Below are 17,420 nucleotides of genomic sequence, written 5' to 3' on the forward strand. Positions count from 1 at the left end.
CAAAGTGGGCACCGAGTGCTCTACGCTCACAACTACTGTCCACAAACGTGGATGCGTTTTCAACACATTTGATAAATTCATATTTTGACTTTCAGTGCATTGAAACTTTGTTAAATGATTCACAACGGACAGTGCCATTAGTTTTACCCACTGTATTCCATATACAAGAAATACTGATGGCGAAAATTTGAAAAACTTTCGCTTTGGTCGCCACGCACTGCGCAAGTTGGTTGCTGCCAATTTATTTGTTAATATCAGCCATTCAAGGTGACTGTGCTGCCCTCTTTTGGAGCACGAGTAAAGCACACTGTGTGACGAAAGGCGCTAGTTTGAGCGGTACTGAACGGTTTCCACATCTATTGACACTGAAAGGTGACTCGTACCAGTGCAGACTCCTAGCTTAGCAGCGCAGAGTAAGGGAGGACGTGTTCGAGTAAAGGAGTTAGAAGGGAAGGCTCCCTCCTTACGGCTGCGCTGATGGCGCCGCTGATTAAATGACCTTCTACTCTCTGAAGGGGCAAAATTGGGGGTGTGAAGGCAGTGATTATGTAGCTCGCTTCCACAAAGGAGGCAGTTGTGCTAGCCAATTTCGCGCCTAACAAAATGTAGAAGTGAAGGGTGCTTTGCTCGCCGCGGACAGCGACGCTCGCCCCCACAGCAGCCTAAAAAGTTCCCCGTGCTGAAAAATCGCTGTCGAGGGGGGGTGGAAAGGAGGGCTTTGGTGGTATGGTTGGTGGCTTTGGGGGATCCACAACTGGTAGCCACTTCCCCTGAAGGGGTTGTTGCCGTTGCGTCCTTGGTTTTGTTGTAGATATGACAACAAAACTTTTGATAAAACAAATTTATTTATTTGTTTATTTATTTATGCATGTATTTATGTTTGACAACTCTGTGTTTTGTTTCTTTTCCCTGCTGTAATTCAAAAAATGGTTTAGTTGAAACATTTATATACTGCACAGGATTGCAGATATTCCTCTTCTGCATGATTATAATGCTGCCATATAAGGAAGTTTGTTACTGTCTCAAATGCACTGTTTCTCATCACCGGGAGGGTAGGCGTCATCAGACACAGACAGCCTTTGCTTCCCTCCTGATGTGGTGAGGGATGTTTGGATGCCGTATGTGAAAAGTTAATCTCGCAGTAATCTTTCAAACCTCGGATTCTTTTGTTGTTCAGATGCTATTGACTCTGTAGGGAACCTTTGCTGTCATTTGTTCCTGTTGTTTTGCCCTGCCCTTGCTTCCTGTTCATTGGTTTCTTTAGTTGAAGAAGAAGAATGTTTTATTGCACTAAAAAGATATATACAAAAATGATTGTAACAGCGTCTGGATCCATAGTCGATATGGCTAGTTAGGATTCATTGCAAAAAGGTTGTGTAAATACAGAATCAATTAGCGAGTACATTGTTAACATGAAAATTACAGCACCAATGCGGCATGTATACAATATCAGCAGCAGTTCGCGAGTACAATATTAATATGGTGACTAGTAGCTCCCGGAAAGAGTCTCTTGAGCTCAGTTCTTTAGCTTCTGGTTTTGGTGTTTTGGTGTTTTATTTTTTTGTTCTGTTTTGTCTTGGCCTGCTTTCTGTCCTTTGTTTGCCCCTATTCTTTGTGTTTTCACTTGCCTTTTCTGCCTTTTCATGTTCTGTTTTTCTTTTCCCTGTTTTGTGTTTTTCTGCTTCTGTGTGTGAGGGGCTGGCTATCTCCTGTTGCCTATTGCCCTGCTTACTTGAATGTTGAGGTTATGTGGTCAGCCTGTGTACCTCAGGTCGTTTATATGATTTGTACTTCAGTTGCAATGTCTTCTACAAAGCTAGAATTTTTTGCCCCACAAGTCCTACCCCATGCTGGGCATCTTGGTACCTGAACCTTTCCACAGTAGCCGTACCACCCACGATTTCTCTCCGGATTTTTGTTCTATTGATCTAGCGCACGTTCGCTTCGCTGCTAGCAGCGTTCTCGAGTATCCTGTTTTGCAATGCCGCAACCTCTGCCGCTTTGCAGAACTCTGTGGTTGTCTCTAGTGCTCTAGCATAAGATTCTTCTCGCACAGGAGATGGGCATGGAGCTTTTTCTCATGCATGCCGCATACCAGCTAGTCTCGGACCAAAGACTCGTGCAAGTCACCACAGTTGCATGTCTTCAACTTGAGCTGCACATTCCACAGAAACTGCTCAAAGGGCTCCCCTTCTTGTTGGTGGGAGTGAAACATGTATCGTTCATAACTTTCATCTGTTTTGGGACTGCATTTCCCCTTGAAAGCATTGACAATAATAGCATTATAGTCCTCACGTTGTGTTTCCGGTAGTGGAACGTTGTTAAATACCTCAATGGCGTCGGGTCCCGCGACGTGCAAGAAGGTGGCGGCTTCTTGTGCTGAACGAACGCTCTTTGTCCGAGGCCATCGCCTTGAAGAAAAATTCAATGCATTGACGGAACTGTTTCCAGTTCTCTGCGGCATTTTCAAACAGCACCAGGCATTCAGGAGGCGGCAGGCTATCCACATTAAGCATACAGGCTACACTTCTGACACCATATATCATGTAACAACACGTGTACAGCGTTGCAACTGTGAGGAGAGCCTACTTTATTAGGCATTCACCGCTAAATAGTTTCCTGGTGCAGCAGTGTTTCCAGACCACGTTAGTGCCCGGCCCCCTACTGGTACACTAATTGTCCTGTGAGACTTGACAGATTTCATTTTCTTTGTACATTTGTCTTACGACTATATAGGGCACCTGGTGCTTTCATATACTGTGAGCTACTGTGTAAAATACAGTGTTGTAGCTATGACATCGCTGTTGCATGATAGCTCAGTGGTTAGCACGCTCGACTCCCAAATGCACACTTCTTTACTGTCATGAATTCAAGTCACAGTGTAGATGGTTGTGGATGCTTTTTATTTTTCTCAAGGCTTTGGCAATGGCAAAGCTGGGGATGACAATGTGGCGTGGCGACGAAAAAAAAATCGTTGGAGTAATTCTTGTTGGACCAGTTTGTGATGCATAGCTATTAGGAGAGAGAGAGAGAGAGAGAAATTTATTTACAGAAAGGCAGAGAGATCGGCCTGAGCTGTAACTTGCTCTGGGTCACAAACTAACACATACACAGACGAAGGAGACAGGATGAGTGGTCGTCCTGGCTCCTTCATCTGTGTATGTGTTAGTCTGTGACTCTCCTCTAATAAGATCATTGTTGTGTGTTGTCGAGGACGACAACACACAACAATGATCTTATTAGAAGAGAGTCACATGACAGCATGACATAATGGACGGACGGAAGGGCTGGATAGACAGACTGGAGGGACGGTTAAAGCAAACCCAGTGTCAAGCACTCAACTGCTGTTGCAGTAGAATGCTCAGAAATGGGATGACTGGTATTGATTAATACGAGCCAGCAAAACGAGTTAGAGCTATGGCTACCTAGGAGGAGGAAGCCTGCATGTCTGGAGGCTCCTCTACTGTGGAAGGATATGAACTATCTGAAATGTCGGAGCATTTGCAATCGAAACCCTTGCACAAAAGACAGGGAGTGTTGTTCTCACCTTCCGAAGAAATTTTGGTGTCTGAATCGGACTCTGAACTTAACAGCAGAGCGTTTGGCTACAGGAGCGCCAAGGGTTGCCACCCATGCCTAAAAAAATAAAAGAAAGGCAGTTATTCAAGAAGGAGGGGTGAAAGGTACTACTGCATGCAAAAATACAAGCAAACTGAAAAAAAAAGTGATGTGTTGACTACAAATTTTGCATGATGAAGTTTTATTGACGGACAATTATTTATATGAAAATTTTTAAAAATCTTCACACTGTAGCTGCAAATAATGTATTTTAAGGCATATCTGCAAACAACCCACCAACAGGTGTACATAAAACACATAATGTGCTCTCACCAAAATGCTCCGAAATATTCAATGCAGGGCACTTTTAAATGTATATTTCTCATTGGATTTAGCTGCTGTAAGGAGCTGCTTGTTTTGTTTTATTACTTGCAAGAATTCATTGCAGTTGTATTTGATATTATGGTGAAATACATAACTCTGCTTTGACCATTGAAATACGTAGTTTGTTCGTTTCGTCGGTCCATAGATTTCCCATTATCGAAATTAATCCCAAACAGTTTTCCTGCTCCTAATATGACTGCCATGCTTGGTGACCTTTGCAGTCCCAACTTGGCAAGGTTCTTCAATGGGGACTTCTCGATGTCAAGCCATTTTTCTAGGTTTGACTGTGCTCTCTCATAGACACTCGGGAAATCTTTTCGCAGCTGTTCTCTTTTCTCCAGATGACTTTCGAAGGCCTCGTTTGCTTTAATTCCAAAGTAGTTATGCTGCTTCCAATGAATTAACTGATTGCTTTTTATAAGTAATTCATGACCACATACAGGTCAGTTGGTTCTAGTTGGCTCTTTTTGAGGGTGGGAATAAAGGAATGAAACATAGCTAAAAATGAATGCACAAAGTGTAGATAACATTAAGGAACAGTCACTGAGTCGGAGAAACCGTCTGCTCGGTCACCAATGAACTTCCAAGCACTGCGCTCACTCTTTTTCTAGCTTTGACTCTTAGAGGAGTCCAGTTCTTAATCAGTCTGTGTACAGCAGGAAGGAAACTGAGCCAACAAACATAAATGTGGCTCAGCACAGTGTGGTACTCATCACAAAAATAAAAGTAAAAAGATTGCATATTCTTCGCATTCTTGGCACTTGATGAAAATCCCTAAACACTTTCAGTATAAGGTTGTCTACATCACAAGTTAGAAATTTCACAGCATGCTTAGTGGTGTTGTTTAGCACATGACAATTGCAGTTCGCTTTCAACAATCTCGGCTGGTCTTGTAGCTTTTGAAAAACGGAGCAGTGTTTCCCATTATTAGCCGATGCATTATCTGCACCATGTGCGACTACATGCTCCAAAGAGAGACCCACAGTGTCAAAGCTGTTGGTCAACATTTCGGGGATCGCCCTGAATGTCTCATCCAGCTGCTCACGGAAGTCTGTTGGAGCATCCATAATGCCCCCTCCATTTACATTGAAGAAACGCACAGCAGTAGGCAAATTTTTCTGCTTGCTCTTGTTTGAGGCGTCAGTACATACAGAAAAAAATGTCACAGCCATTTTCTTAGAGTTTCTTTACGACGCATTTCACTGAGTATGGAGCAAGAACATCCTTCACAATGTGCTCCATGTTTGTTCTTTCAATGCAACATCTGGATACGACATCGGAGTCTAGGAACAGTTGTGGCAACAGCTTCCTGCCGCAGCCTATTGACAATTAGCTGTATGTAGTTGTGTTTTAATCCGTGGAACATCATCGCAGGTTCGGCTGCTGTGGCTGCATCCTCTGCTTTGACTGAATTACAGTGCACACCGGGACAAGGACTGGTGTGAGGACAATGCTTTGTCTGCTTTGGAAGCTTCCGAAGTTCAATCCGATATAAAGGGACACTAAAGGCAAATATTAAGTCAAGCTAAAATAGATTAGTGCTCGAGAATCTCTAAGGCGTCAATATTATCGCGAACAGAGCTTTAGTAATTGACAAATTGAGGCAAATGCAGAACACGATTAGAGACTCTCCCGAGACATTGAAGTACTTGCCCGATGACGAAGGCACTCCTCATTGTATTGCATTATAAGACGAAAGTAAATGCTACTTGTCCAGCTCTATTTTATGTTTAGAAAAAACTCACTGACATTACCCTTGACAACGACGCGGGCGGTCGAAAGGTTTCGTTCTTGCATGACTCTGCGTCGTCCGCGTTTCAGTAGTTTCATTATCGCGTAGTACTGTGCTGGTTTTGCTAACTCGCAAAACTCTCACAAACTGCAAATAGCAAAGAATTCCACTTCCACGTGAGGTCACGGGATGCCGGAACGGCCCACGCCACTTGACCAAAAGCAGCTGCAGCGGTGAATCCACCACTCTGTCTCGCCGCGGTTTTTCGATGGCCGTGCGTTTGCGTTTTGTGTAAAAAACCGTTCCGCCATTTGTCGGGTGCCGTTTATTCATTGACGGCAGCAACGGGTGGTGATGGTGTATGCAATGTCACCACTCCCCAGTTGGGTGGCGGGAGATTTGATATGCGATAGAGATATTTGGACCCTTCAGGCGCAATTTTCTCGTCGACTAAGTCATTTCTTGGCACGAAACAAGCTTTGCGAGATTTCTGGAATGGTATTTAAACAGTTCACGTCGACTTAGTATTTGCCTTTAGTGTCCCTTTAAAGCACTAAAGCACAGATGCTTGTTTACATTACTATATCGTTTGTTTGTGTCTTTGAGTCAATGCGTGGCACTTGAGTGTGCTGCCTCCATCGAATTTCACCGTAAACGTGCTGGCACGTGCTGTACATCTCGCTACTGATGCATTGCTGTCAACTGGTAAAAGCCAACTCCCATACTCTCGCTGGGACTTCCATTATTTGTGAAACACGCAGTGCTTTACTCTTGGTTTTTTGATTGCAGCGAACTAGCACTTGTGATATGGTTGCCTTGTGGCTTTAATGGCTCAAGCACAATTAGTCAGCTTGCACCGAGTGCAACTCTTTCCCTACTGCGCCCATTGAGCATTGTTAGCCCGCTGACGATGGTTTTGAGTGACATTTTTTAGACTTTCTGCTGCACTAATGAACACAATGTGTCATCTAACTTATAGAACAGCTGCACTTGAGTTTTGTTATAGTTGATCTTTTTTTCTGCGTGGCGTTGATTTTTGAACAGGCTTGGAAGACTTGGGAGTTTGAAAACGAAATGCGGTGTTCCGAAGTGGAGTTTACAAACTGACCTTGTTCTAGTAACCTTTACTATGATGGCATCTGCTGCTGATTTATCGAACTAGAAAACCAGCAACTGGGTTGTCGGCATGGGGTAGAACTGGGCTGCCAGCACTGCGAGGAAAAAATTCGGCAGAACCCATCTCACGATGACTGTCAACGGTAATGTGTTTAGCATTGAATCATTAGCAACACATTCTGTTGCCACCGCCAAAACGAGTTATGAGGTGTGTGCTGCAGGCAGGACTCCTCCTTCACGCTTCGCTACTAACGCTCGGCACCATCTAGCGGTGGCAGCGCGAAGCCTGCGCGTGGCCTGCATGTGGCCTCTGAAATGGTTGGAGAGTTTTATTTCTGGTTTGTGCATGATAGGTTACAGTGATACGTGACATGTTGGGACCTTTGCGCACGCACATAGTATACGGCAAATTATTTTGGCAGTGAGCAGAAGACACGGATGAACACATCTCGAGGTGCATTCGGCCTTCCTATTCGCTAAAGATTAGTCCAGCTTCCCCAGTGCTGTAAATGACTTGTGAGATAGAGTATAGTTGCGCTGCTGAGAAGTCAGTGCGTGGGCTACGAGACGAGAAGTATGGCGCGACGGTGCGTGCGAATGCTGAGAATGGACCTTTTTCCAATTCAGCTATGCGCATGCACGCGCACGCATGACCCTCGCCCCAGCTGCATACTACGCCGCGCCGCCATTATCGCAGGGCGGGTGTGGGAAGTGAGTGCGTGAACCCTTGCATGATCTGCGGCAATTTTCTGAGCTTGAGGGGCTGAACAATAATTTTTCTGTTGTTCTGGGCGAGGATATTGGTTAAAGGAAACACTTAGCAGTTGGTGGGAAAGACTGCAAGCACTTTTGTTGATGAAAACGACTCCGTGAACTAACGCTCGAGCAGCGTTAGTTCACGCAGCGACGAACCTCATGCCGGGCACTTGCTGTACTGTCGATTGCACAAACCGGCGTGGAGTGGTGAATGTATTGTACGGGAGTGGAGCGCACTGTCAAATAAAAAAAATACTCCATGTTATCAGTGAGTTATCATGCGATTCTTGCTGAGTGAGGGAAGCCTGCGTTCTGGTAACAGCATGACACTAGCGCTGTGATTATTGCACTTCTCGCCGTATACGACTGACTCGGAAGTCACGGCGATGTTTTAATCTACGGGTATGTATACCACACGGATTTTACCATTGGCTGAAGAAGGCATTACCGCATGCAGACGGAAATAGCTGTACGGTTACGTGGGGCCGAATGAAAAGAAGAATCTCGCCACACAGCCGATCAGAATGCATCGTGCGAGGCCAAAGCGACACACTCGCGGTGCCGCATTATACAAAACTCGTGAGTCTTACTTTTCGCAGGCAAATGAAGCTTTACGCGCCTGACAAAACAACGTGTTGCGTCCACTTACCTTCTACTTAGCCCCCCGTACTGTGTTGCGTCCGCTTAGTCCCCAGTATCATGCCATATACGATACATATCTCGAGATAAAACAACACTTGCACTGCAGCACACTCGCAGTACGTGTGCAGAAGTTTTGCACGTTGTTTTTTCATCATAGCGAGCTCCTTGCATGCCCGCTATTGAGGGCAAGCACATACACCCGTGAGCAAAAGTATACGGACCACAGGGTCGCCGAAAAAACTGAATTTCTTCGTAATTAACATGCATAGACTGAAATTTACGAGTACACTGGAAAGTTTGCAATTCCAAGTTTGGACTGCAGTCCTCAATTTCAAGTTGCATTCGCAGGCAGTTGAAAAAATCTACTTTATCGCACAATCCCTGGTCCGTATACTTTTGCTCACGGGTGTACGTGCATGCGTATGTTGACAGCCTCCTTCAAGTCGAGCCACTCCGAACGACCGGTCGAGTTTATCCTGAAGAAAGTCCTACCGCGGCTCGTTTGACGATCACACGTGCCTTCGCCAGTTGAATTAAAGTACTGACCAAGCTGTTGAAGAATAAAGGCTGGTGCATCTTTCAAATCTTGGTTACAAACGGCCTGCACGTCGTATCAGCATGTTGCCGTCGCGTCGGTAAATGTAAAATGTGTTATTGCTACACGTGAGCAAATACGCGCGCGCTTGAGCAAGACAATGAGAAGCTACTTCAACAACACAAGCGACAAAAGGAAAAAAAAAAAAAAAAAAGCAGGGACGGCCGTCGCGAGAGACTGCTTGGTCAAACGCTACCATGCTCTGCGTAGAGGCGAGAAGCGGCGGGAGCGTGTCTTGCTCGTCAAGTTTAGTTGAAGTTGCGGCCACTAGAGGGGTCGCTTACTGGAAAAAGGTCCATTGTTCCCTCACTTGCCGCACACCCAATGGCACATACCTAGTGAACCAAGTTTGCGAGAGGCTCCTTGAAGAAAGACCCAGTGCATTCGTGGAGCAGCTCACTGAAGTGTTCGCATGAAAGACGTTCATTGAAAAGTGGCACACACCTACTTGCACGTGCCCAGTGGCCCAAGTTCGCATAAAAGAATTTCATTGAAGAGCGGTACGTACCCAGTCCCACATCTACAGCGACCCATGTCGGCGTGAAAGAGGTTTGTTGAAGAGCAGCAGATATGTACACATTGCCACATACTCGGTGGCTCAAGTTGGTCCAACGGTTGGTTTAAAGCCCTGTTCCCTTAGCACAGCACAACCATTCGACACCCGCCGCGGTGGCTTAGCAGCTATGGTGTTGCACTGCTAACCACGAGGTCACGGGATGAAATCCCGGCCTCCGCGGTCGCAGTTTGATGGGGGCCAAATGCAAAAATGCCCGTGTCTTGTGCATTGGGGGCATGTTAAAGATCTCATGCTGGTCAACATCAATTCGGAGTCACCCACTACAACGTGTCTCATAATCAAAGTGTTGTTTTGGCACATAAAACCCTATAATTCAATTAACCATTGGACCATGGACTACACAGTGACCCAGGTTGGCAGGAAAACGGTAACATTTTTGGCCCTTGTAATTGTCAGAAATCAAGGACTGGTTCACTTGGGCTGTCAAGAACAAAATTTTTCAACCTGGTAGGGTGCACCTTTCCGGGCACATACTGCTTCAATGTAGTTAAACCTGTAAACCTGCTGATTTGCTCATTGATGCAGATGGCCGGAAGGCTCCGGAGCATACTCCGTGCTGCTTGCCCCTCATTTAAAATAGGTCCAACTTTCCAGAGACAATCGCTTCTATGATCTTCCTCTGAAAATTCAAGGTCATTGAATTCAATTGCTCCACAATGTAAAAAAAAAAAAGGTCTTGGGTGAGGGCACCAGCAGTGGCAGGTTCCTTTGTGCCCTGTGCCCAGTAAAAACGCATCTGTGGATTTCCAAGACAGCTCATCATCAGCGTTGCTCCCAGAAAATTCTAGGTACGTTCGATTCACCTGCACCACTGTGAACCAGTTCACGGCGGTTCACGAGAAGTTCAGGGCAAGTACAGGGCTAGTTCGGCAGTGCCCCGGCGGGTGCCGGCCTAACCAGACAGCAGCACCACGCAGAATTGAATGCCGAAGTGCAGACGTTGTGCGGGCCTTCTGCTTTCTTGTTTCACATGCGCGGCATTGTCTCGGTCCGTCTCGCCATTTTCAGTGTTTCGGTGTTCGTTGTGCCAAATCGCCGCCTTTTTCCTTACCGTTGCTTCTGTGTACGAAGATCATGAATGCTGGCCTGCTTTCAACTGTCATGCATGTCACCATGAAGCTAGTGGAATCGGAAAGTGATGACGAGTTTGACGACATAGTCGCGATAATGGCAGTGAAGTTAGCAAGAGTGGACAGAAATCACATTCCAAGATACTGTGAGGATGTCATAGACCAGTACTTTGGCTATGAATTTAAACGGATGTTCTGACTGTCACGCGACACGTTCAGCGTCCTTTCGCCCGCTACGAATCGTCTCCGTTTTTTCCTGGTTCCCCAGGAGGGCGCACACGGATCACTGCCGAGTAGACTTGCTTGGTGGTACTGAGCTATATTGGAAGCGAGTCGAGCATGTACCGTCTTGCTGACAGATTTCATTTACCCAAATCTTCAGTGCACGTGTGCATTGAGCGACTATTGAACTTTTTAAACATCGTAAGCAGAGAAGTCATTGCATGGCCAAGCGGGCATTATCAACAAAGGACCCAGGCAGGCTTCTTGGTAAAGAGCTCCGGTAAAGGGCTGCCTGTAATACCATAGGCTGTATTGACGGGTGCCACATAGAGATCAACAAGCCAACTGAATCCTCTCAGTCCTACTTCAACCACAAGAAATTCCCATCTGTACTACTCCAGGGAATATGTGGTAATAGGAACAAGTTCATAGACGTTTTTATCGGATTTCCTGGATCGGCACACGATGCCAGAGTGCTTCGTGAAGGCCCCTTCTTTGAGGTGGCAGCGATGAGATGTGATGGTGGTTACCTGCTCGGAGACTCTGCATACCCCCTGCTTCCATGGTTGTTGATGCAGTACCGCGATAATGAGCACAGTTTTCTGGCATGGAAGAAGCGCTATAACAAGTGCCACTTTCAGCAAAGGTGTTCTATTGAGAACACGTTTGGTCTTCTAAAGCAAAGGTTCCGTAGGCTTTACTTTGTTGACGCTGCTACAATCAAACAGTGATGCCTGTGTGTGCTTGTGTGTTGCACAATATGCGCAACGAAGAAAGGGATTATTTTATTGAGCTGCAAGAAATTCCAGAGCTCGAAGATGTTGGAAACGATGACGAAAATGACATTACTGACCGGCATTACTGACCGAATAGTGAAAATTTGAGGAATGCCATTGCACAAAAGCAGTGTTAGTGTTCCATTTGTTCAATTGAGCACTTTCTTAATGCGAGAGGTAATGTGAAACATTTTTGTAGAGTTTTATAAAAAATTTCTTCATGGCTCAAACTTACTTATTCTCAGCACATGCCTCTACGGCACCAACAAGGAGCTCCAGAAGTGCCATTTTTTTGTCAAACCGCAATTTGCACTCCTGCTTTGCAGCCTTATATTCTTATACAAGAGCCTCCACAGAGGTGGTAGATTTTCTTTTTCTTGCTGGGACTTGGCTGGTCTGGTTAGATGGCCCTGGCTCCTTGAAAGGCTCCGTCTCTACAGTGTTGACGCTCTCCACAACAGTGCCCTCTCTGAAGCATAAAAAAATCAGGCTTTGAAACAACTGCATTTCAAGTAGGGCCATTGTACCTGTTGTTTTCAATAGTCTCCCCTGGCACCAGGAGGACTGTTGGAGTGATGTGGTGCTCCTTCTCCAGTACTTCAGCCAGTTCCCTAGGAATAATAAAATATCAGATACATAGTGGCTTTACGAATTTACGGCAACAATGGCCTGCACTCACTCCTCGTACTCACAGGTAACCAGGGAGTGGCCAGATGAGTTATTTGACTTGCTGCACTTATACGCCCTTTCCAAACTCTTCTATTTATTCTGAGTCTGCATTGCAGTCATTGTGCACTGAAACTCCGTCGAAGTAAGGTAGGCCAGGTGTATCCACAAAACTTTCTTCGTACTGAAAGAAATGCGACAAGAGCCACAAACAGTGCGTGGAAGCCGAACACTTATACGAAGTAGTCAATAAGCTCGCTGCATGAGTAAAGACACTTTGATATAATTATGGAAGAAACAACTACCTCATACATGCACAAACCTGTGCTGTTATTATCCAAGGCATATGTTTTCATACATTTTGCTACAATGTCATTTGTATGCTACACATACCACATTATTGCTTTAATAGGTTGACCAGATGAAACAGGCAAAAAGAGGTACCCCTCTCTAAAAAAGACCAAATAAGCAGCACAGTTGGCCAAAAATAGTTCAGTAATAGTTGAAGATTAAATTTAGATTCTAGGACATAAGGACATGCATCATTTAGGTTAAAGAAACATGCTTGTGCATTGTTTTCCTACTTGTTTTAAACATTGAGGCGAAACTGCCATAAATAAGTTTCATTAATCACAATGCTAACTTGTGTCAAGCAATCTATGCCCACAGGCTTTAGGTTGCTATTTCATGTTTCATGACCGTTACTAATCTAACTGGGCTCACTGCAATTTTAACCCTGCGAAATGTCCAGAAAGGAGAGAATAACCAATAAATTACCATTTGTAAATATCAACGTCAACCACAAAAACAAGTCGAAATCCAATTATGATAAAAAGAAGTGGATACTCTGATGCATAAAATAATTGAGCATATTTGTCCCAGCAAATAAATTTTACTCTTTAGTCAAACTCCTTACTTAAAGAATAAAGGATACTTGCTGAAAGGCACTGTTCTTGCGAAGTAGCTCTTTGAGCTCCATATATTTCTTAATGAAAAACCGAGTCTTTGCCCTGCTCCAAAGGGCGTACTCATATGTTGTGCTCAAGCGGCTGTCGTCCTCCTCTGGGCTCTGCGCCAAGGGCTGTGCAGCAGTGCCTGAGTTTCATCTGAAGTATCAAAATAGCCCGGTCTCTGAGCACAAATGGCTCAGCAGTGTCCGCAGTCGCTGAAGTTGATGGCAGTGGGACACTGGTGTCTGCTGTGGTGTCTACAAATATTGTCAGCAGTGTTCCATCTGTATAAAGAATAAAAGGGAGGATGAGTGTGGAAGTGCCTATCTTTACACAGCTTAAACATTCAATAAAAACACTGCAGCCCTTCTGTGCTCACATTAGGTGTGAAATAATTTTATAGCTGGCCATCAACATATTACTAATAACAAGTCACGTAAATCGAACGATTGCATACCTATATTTGAAATGCAATAATTTGATCCGTGCACCCAGCACGTGACACCCCTATTTTTTTGTTGTCTTGCCTTAAGGTGGCTTCAAAGGAGACCTGACAGATTGCGCGCAGTGTCATCTAATGTTACTGTCACATAGACGCTTGCGACTGTGCGTGAATCAATGCAAATAGATCATCATACAGGTCGATGGATATTGCAATCTCAAGTTCCAATTCCACCCGGTCCAATCCAAACCCACGGCCTCTGGGTAAAAAGGCACATGTTGCGGCCTGCCTCGCTCTCATTACAGCCCGCACAATATTTTATTGAGCGGCCGTGCTACACCAATCACGCTTACATTACAGCCACCTTGATTTCCGAGCACGAATGAAACATTAAGCTCAAAGCACACGACAGACACACATGGCGCACCGGCCAACACGTGCGCGGATTGTTGTTCGGCATAAAGCTATTGCAGTCACTGGTACATATCGCACTTATTACGTCTAATCAGCCCATCCTCGAAGCTCAAACAAGCATACCACTTTTTTTTTTTATTTAGAGAAAACGGTTTCTTTTGCACCGCACACGCTTTGTGCATGTAGTGCTGTGCCAACGTACCGATTAAAATTTTTCAAATAACATCTAAAGGGCTAGTGTGATACATGCATACCACGATCATATTTATACCTTGTGCTCTGTAGCCAAAGCCGTTGCCGTTCCTTAGCCGAAAACCGTCCTCGGCAATCAATGGCGTTATCGTTTGCTCCGCGCAGTCAGTGCAGACAACCATGCCATCTGCTGCCATTTCGAATGCCCGCCAAACAATAATGTTCCTCCAACGTGGCACCACCAACTCCAGTGGTGCCGAAATTTTGGGAACCAGTCCTGCACCTTTCCGACACTTTTTCAAACGTATGCCAGAGTGCAGAGGGTGCTACGCTGCACCAGTGAAACGAACGGCAGGGTGCAGCACCTCGTGAACTGGTTCCGATGGTGCAGACGAATCGAACGTACCTTCTGCATCTCAGAAGACAAACTCAAGACTTACCTGTCTTTTGTTGGAATGCAATAGATGGCATTTCCTGCAATGTTATAAATGCAGCCTTTGACAGCATTGTTAAAAATAATCACTTGGCCATAAATGGTGCCGATGTTCAAGAAAAGTTTCAGGTCGGCATCACACATCCACTGCTGCCACTGACGAACTGAGATTTAGAGCAATTTTTGTAGCAGGAAAATCTTAATTTCGGCGTAGTTTGGAGCGTCCAGATACAGATTTCGGAGTACTTTGGAGCTAATAAATGCCAGATGGTGGTCACGTCCTAAGCTATTTCAAACACTTTAAATTGACAAGCGTTATTCCAGAAATTTGCTTGCTGTAAAACAATGTTGCTCTGCCTCTAAATACATGAGTTTCCCTTCAATTTAAATGAAGACAACAAACCTGTTCACACAGTGTGCTGTAATTAGTTTATTTCAAGTTTAGTGAAGATGCTCAGATGTTGCCTTTTACATCGTATGATTTTTTCATTGACAGCTGACACTTAGTTATGCTTTCAGCAAGGCTCTAGCATCAGTCAGAAACACCTGGCCAGACAATGTTATCAATGCTTTTCTGAGCCAGGCCAGCCTTGATGAGCCCCTCGTAACGCTCAGTCATTGTTTCAAACGACAGCAGGTACTTTTCAACGGTTTGTTTTTCCTCGTAAAGCGGAAGCCTCTGTTCGGCAACTGGCTGATTCACAACTGGCGTCCACCGTTTATTTCGACACCAGCAATTCAAACAAGCTCGATTATTCGGACTACTTTAAGGCACCATCACTGGCCCATAAATTTAAAGTATAAGTACAACCGAAATTTCGAACACCCTAAGGTACGCCATTCTATATAATTCGGACTGTGCCTGCATGACGGCGTGCTAATTTGACCGCCAAGTTGAGCGGAAATAGCAATATTTTGGCGTTGATACGTCGCTGGCATCAGCGCAGCATGGTGGTCGGCCATGTTGCCGACACCTCCTGGAAAACGAAACTAGCGAAGCCTAGTGAATGCAGCACTGACCGTACCCAAATCGTCGGGCAAGCGAACTCCTGCAAGCCATTCGGGAGTGCATTCGGGTTGGCTCCACGCGTCCACCGTTTATTCATTGACGTGTTAACTAGCGACACGGTCGCGGCGACTTATGTTGTTTAAGCGGCACCAATTACACCCTCGATGTCTCCGCCGACGAGGACTATAACTGTTTAAAAAAAAACCCGTCATTCGGCTATGATAGCGCGGTCGACTCCTGTGCGGCGATTTTGTAGCCATGCATTCCGCTCGATTCTATATGCCGCCCTTATCGTCCACCGTTCTCTACCGGCTGATACCATATAACGCAGGCGGAGCGCCGCTCTTATACCACTGACGAAGCACAAGGAGAGGCAGCGGAAAAGGCATCGCTACAAAATCACGGTCCTGTTGCCAAAGGTTGAAGATTCGGTGCATACCTTATTTGTACTTTCGTCTATTTGTGGCGACAGCATAACAATGATAGAGATACGGACTGACCAGATCGTAGGCAAGCGTATATGCGCACAGGACGGCGTTGCCAAACTTTGGCTTTATTTTTGGACGATCCCTTTCCCGGATACTTTCACTTTTGCGACATTTCGTGCGACTAGCACTCCTGGCACACTACGTTACTCCTGGTATGATAGCGTTCCTGGCACACTACCAAGTATGCCGACGCTGACGCTAGTGACGCGAAATCCCGCGAAAGTGAACGTATCCCTGAAAGCGGTCAATCGAGAATGTCTTTTTTAGCCACTGGCCGAGTAAATTCAGTTATTTTCTGGCGAATTTGGATATTTCCGGCTCCCAATTATTTGTACATTTAGGCGGTCCCCATCGAGCCCAAATTATCGGTCGCCGTTCGATTTTTGAAGCCGCTTTAGTCATGCGCACTACGCACGTCTCCCGGCCACTGTGGCCACACACGTAATGTGCAGGTGCTAATTTTGGCGCACTTCGGCGTAAAATCGTGTATTTTTATCAGGATGGTGCAGCAAATCTCGTATGGCGCAATCTGGCGCATTTGGCGCAGGAGTGGGAGCACTGCACATCGTAGACTAAAATTGGACGGCAGTTCTCCACGTAGATTGTCGGGAGCATACGCTGCTCATGCCTGGCTTTTCCTTGCTGGAGGATTTTTTAGGGAAAAAAAAAACACTTAACGTCAATTATACCAAACAATGCACATACCTTGGCCGCAAAAGGCAAGAGGATAATATCTACTGTTAGAAAAGTGTGAAAGATGTGTGGGATCAGTGGCGACTAAGGAGTGGTTGTCAGCCTCATCATCGGACAACTCTAGGTCCGAGAAGCCTTGGCTGGCTATAGCTTGAATGATGCGTTCTGCTTCTTCATATTTTAATTCTCGGGCATGTAAAAGGCAAACGACGATGAATGGGTGCTGCCGCCGTGTGACTACCGTTAACATGGGTATAAGCACACTTCCGGCCCGGTGATTGCCGATTGCATGAGCTCCACACGTGGGAAGGACTCCCACCTGGCAGGAATTAGCCGGAATTGTTTTATCTTCGTTCTTGCACAGCAAGCAGAGCGTTCTGTGCAAACCTCTTCCAAGCTATGCAGCCCTAGAAAGGCTAGCTGGAGGGCTGCTTGTATTATAAACGGGTGGTTTTCTAGCATGGGAATCGAACCACACACATCCTGCAGCTGAGCCAGGTGTCCTACCCACTGAGCCACAGCTGTGGTCGACATAATTCACTTATCGAAGGTCCGAATCATGCATCACTGGAGACTACTCATAGGAACTGAGGCCGAGTACTTGAAGTATTGTCAGACAAGCCTGTTTGGCCAAACAAGGTGGGGTTTTACCTCGCTTGCCTGACTACGACAAGTGCCTGTAAATTCGATGTATACATAGCCTTG

General features: G+C 45.5%; 1 pseudogene; it reads left to right on the top strand.

The window, feature by feature from the left end:
- Nucleotides 1-8,181: 8,181 nt before the first annotated feature.
- On the top strand, nucleotides 8,182-14,990 carry LOC125947041 (uncharacterized; annotated as a pseudogene).
- The last annotated feature ends 2,430 nt before the right edge of the window (nucleotides 14,991-17,420 follow it).

The sequence above is a fragment of the Dermacentor silvarum genome, chromosome 7 (assembly GCF_013339745.2).
Source record: "Dermacentor silvarum isolate Dsil-2018 chromosome 7, BIME_Dsil_1.4, whole genome shotgun sequence".
Taxonomy (NCBI): Eukaryota; Metazoa; Arthropoda; class Arachnida; order Ixodida; family Ixodidae; genus Dermacentor; species Dermacentor silvarum.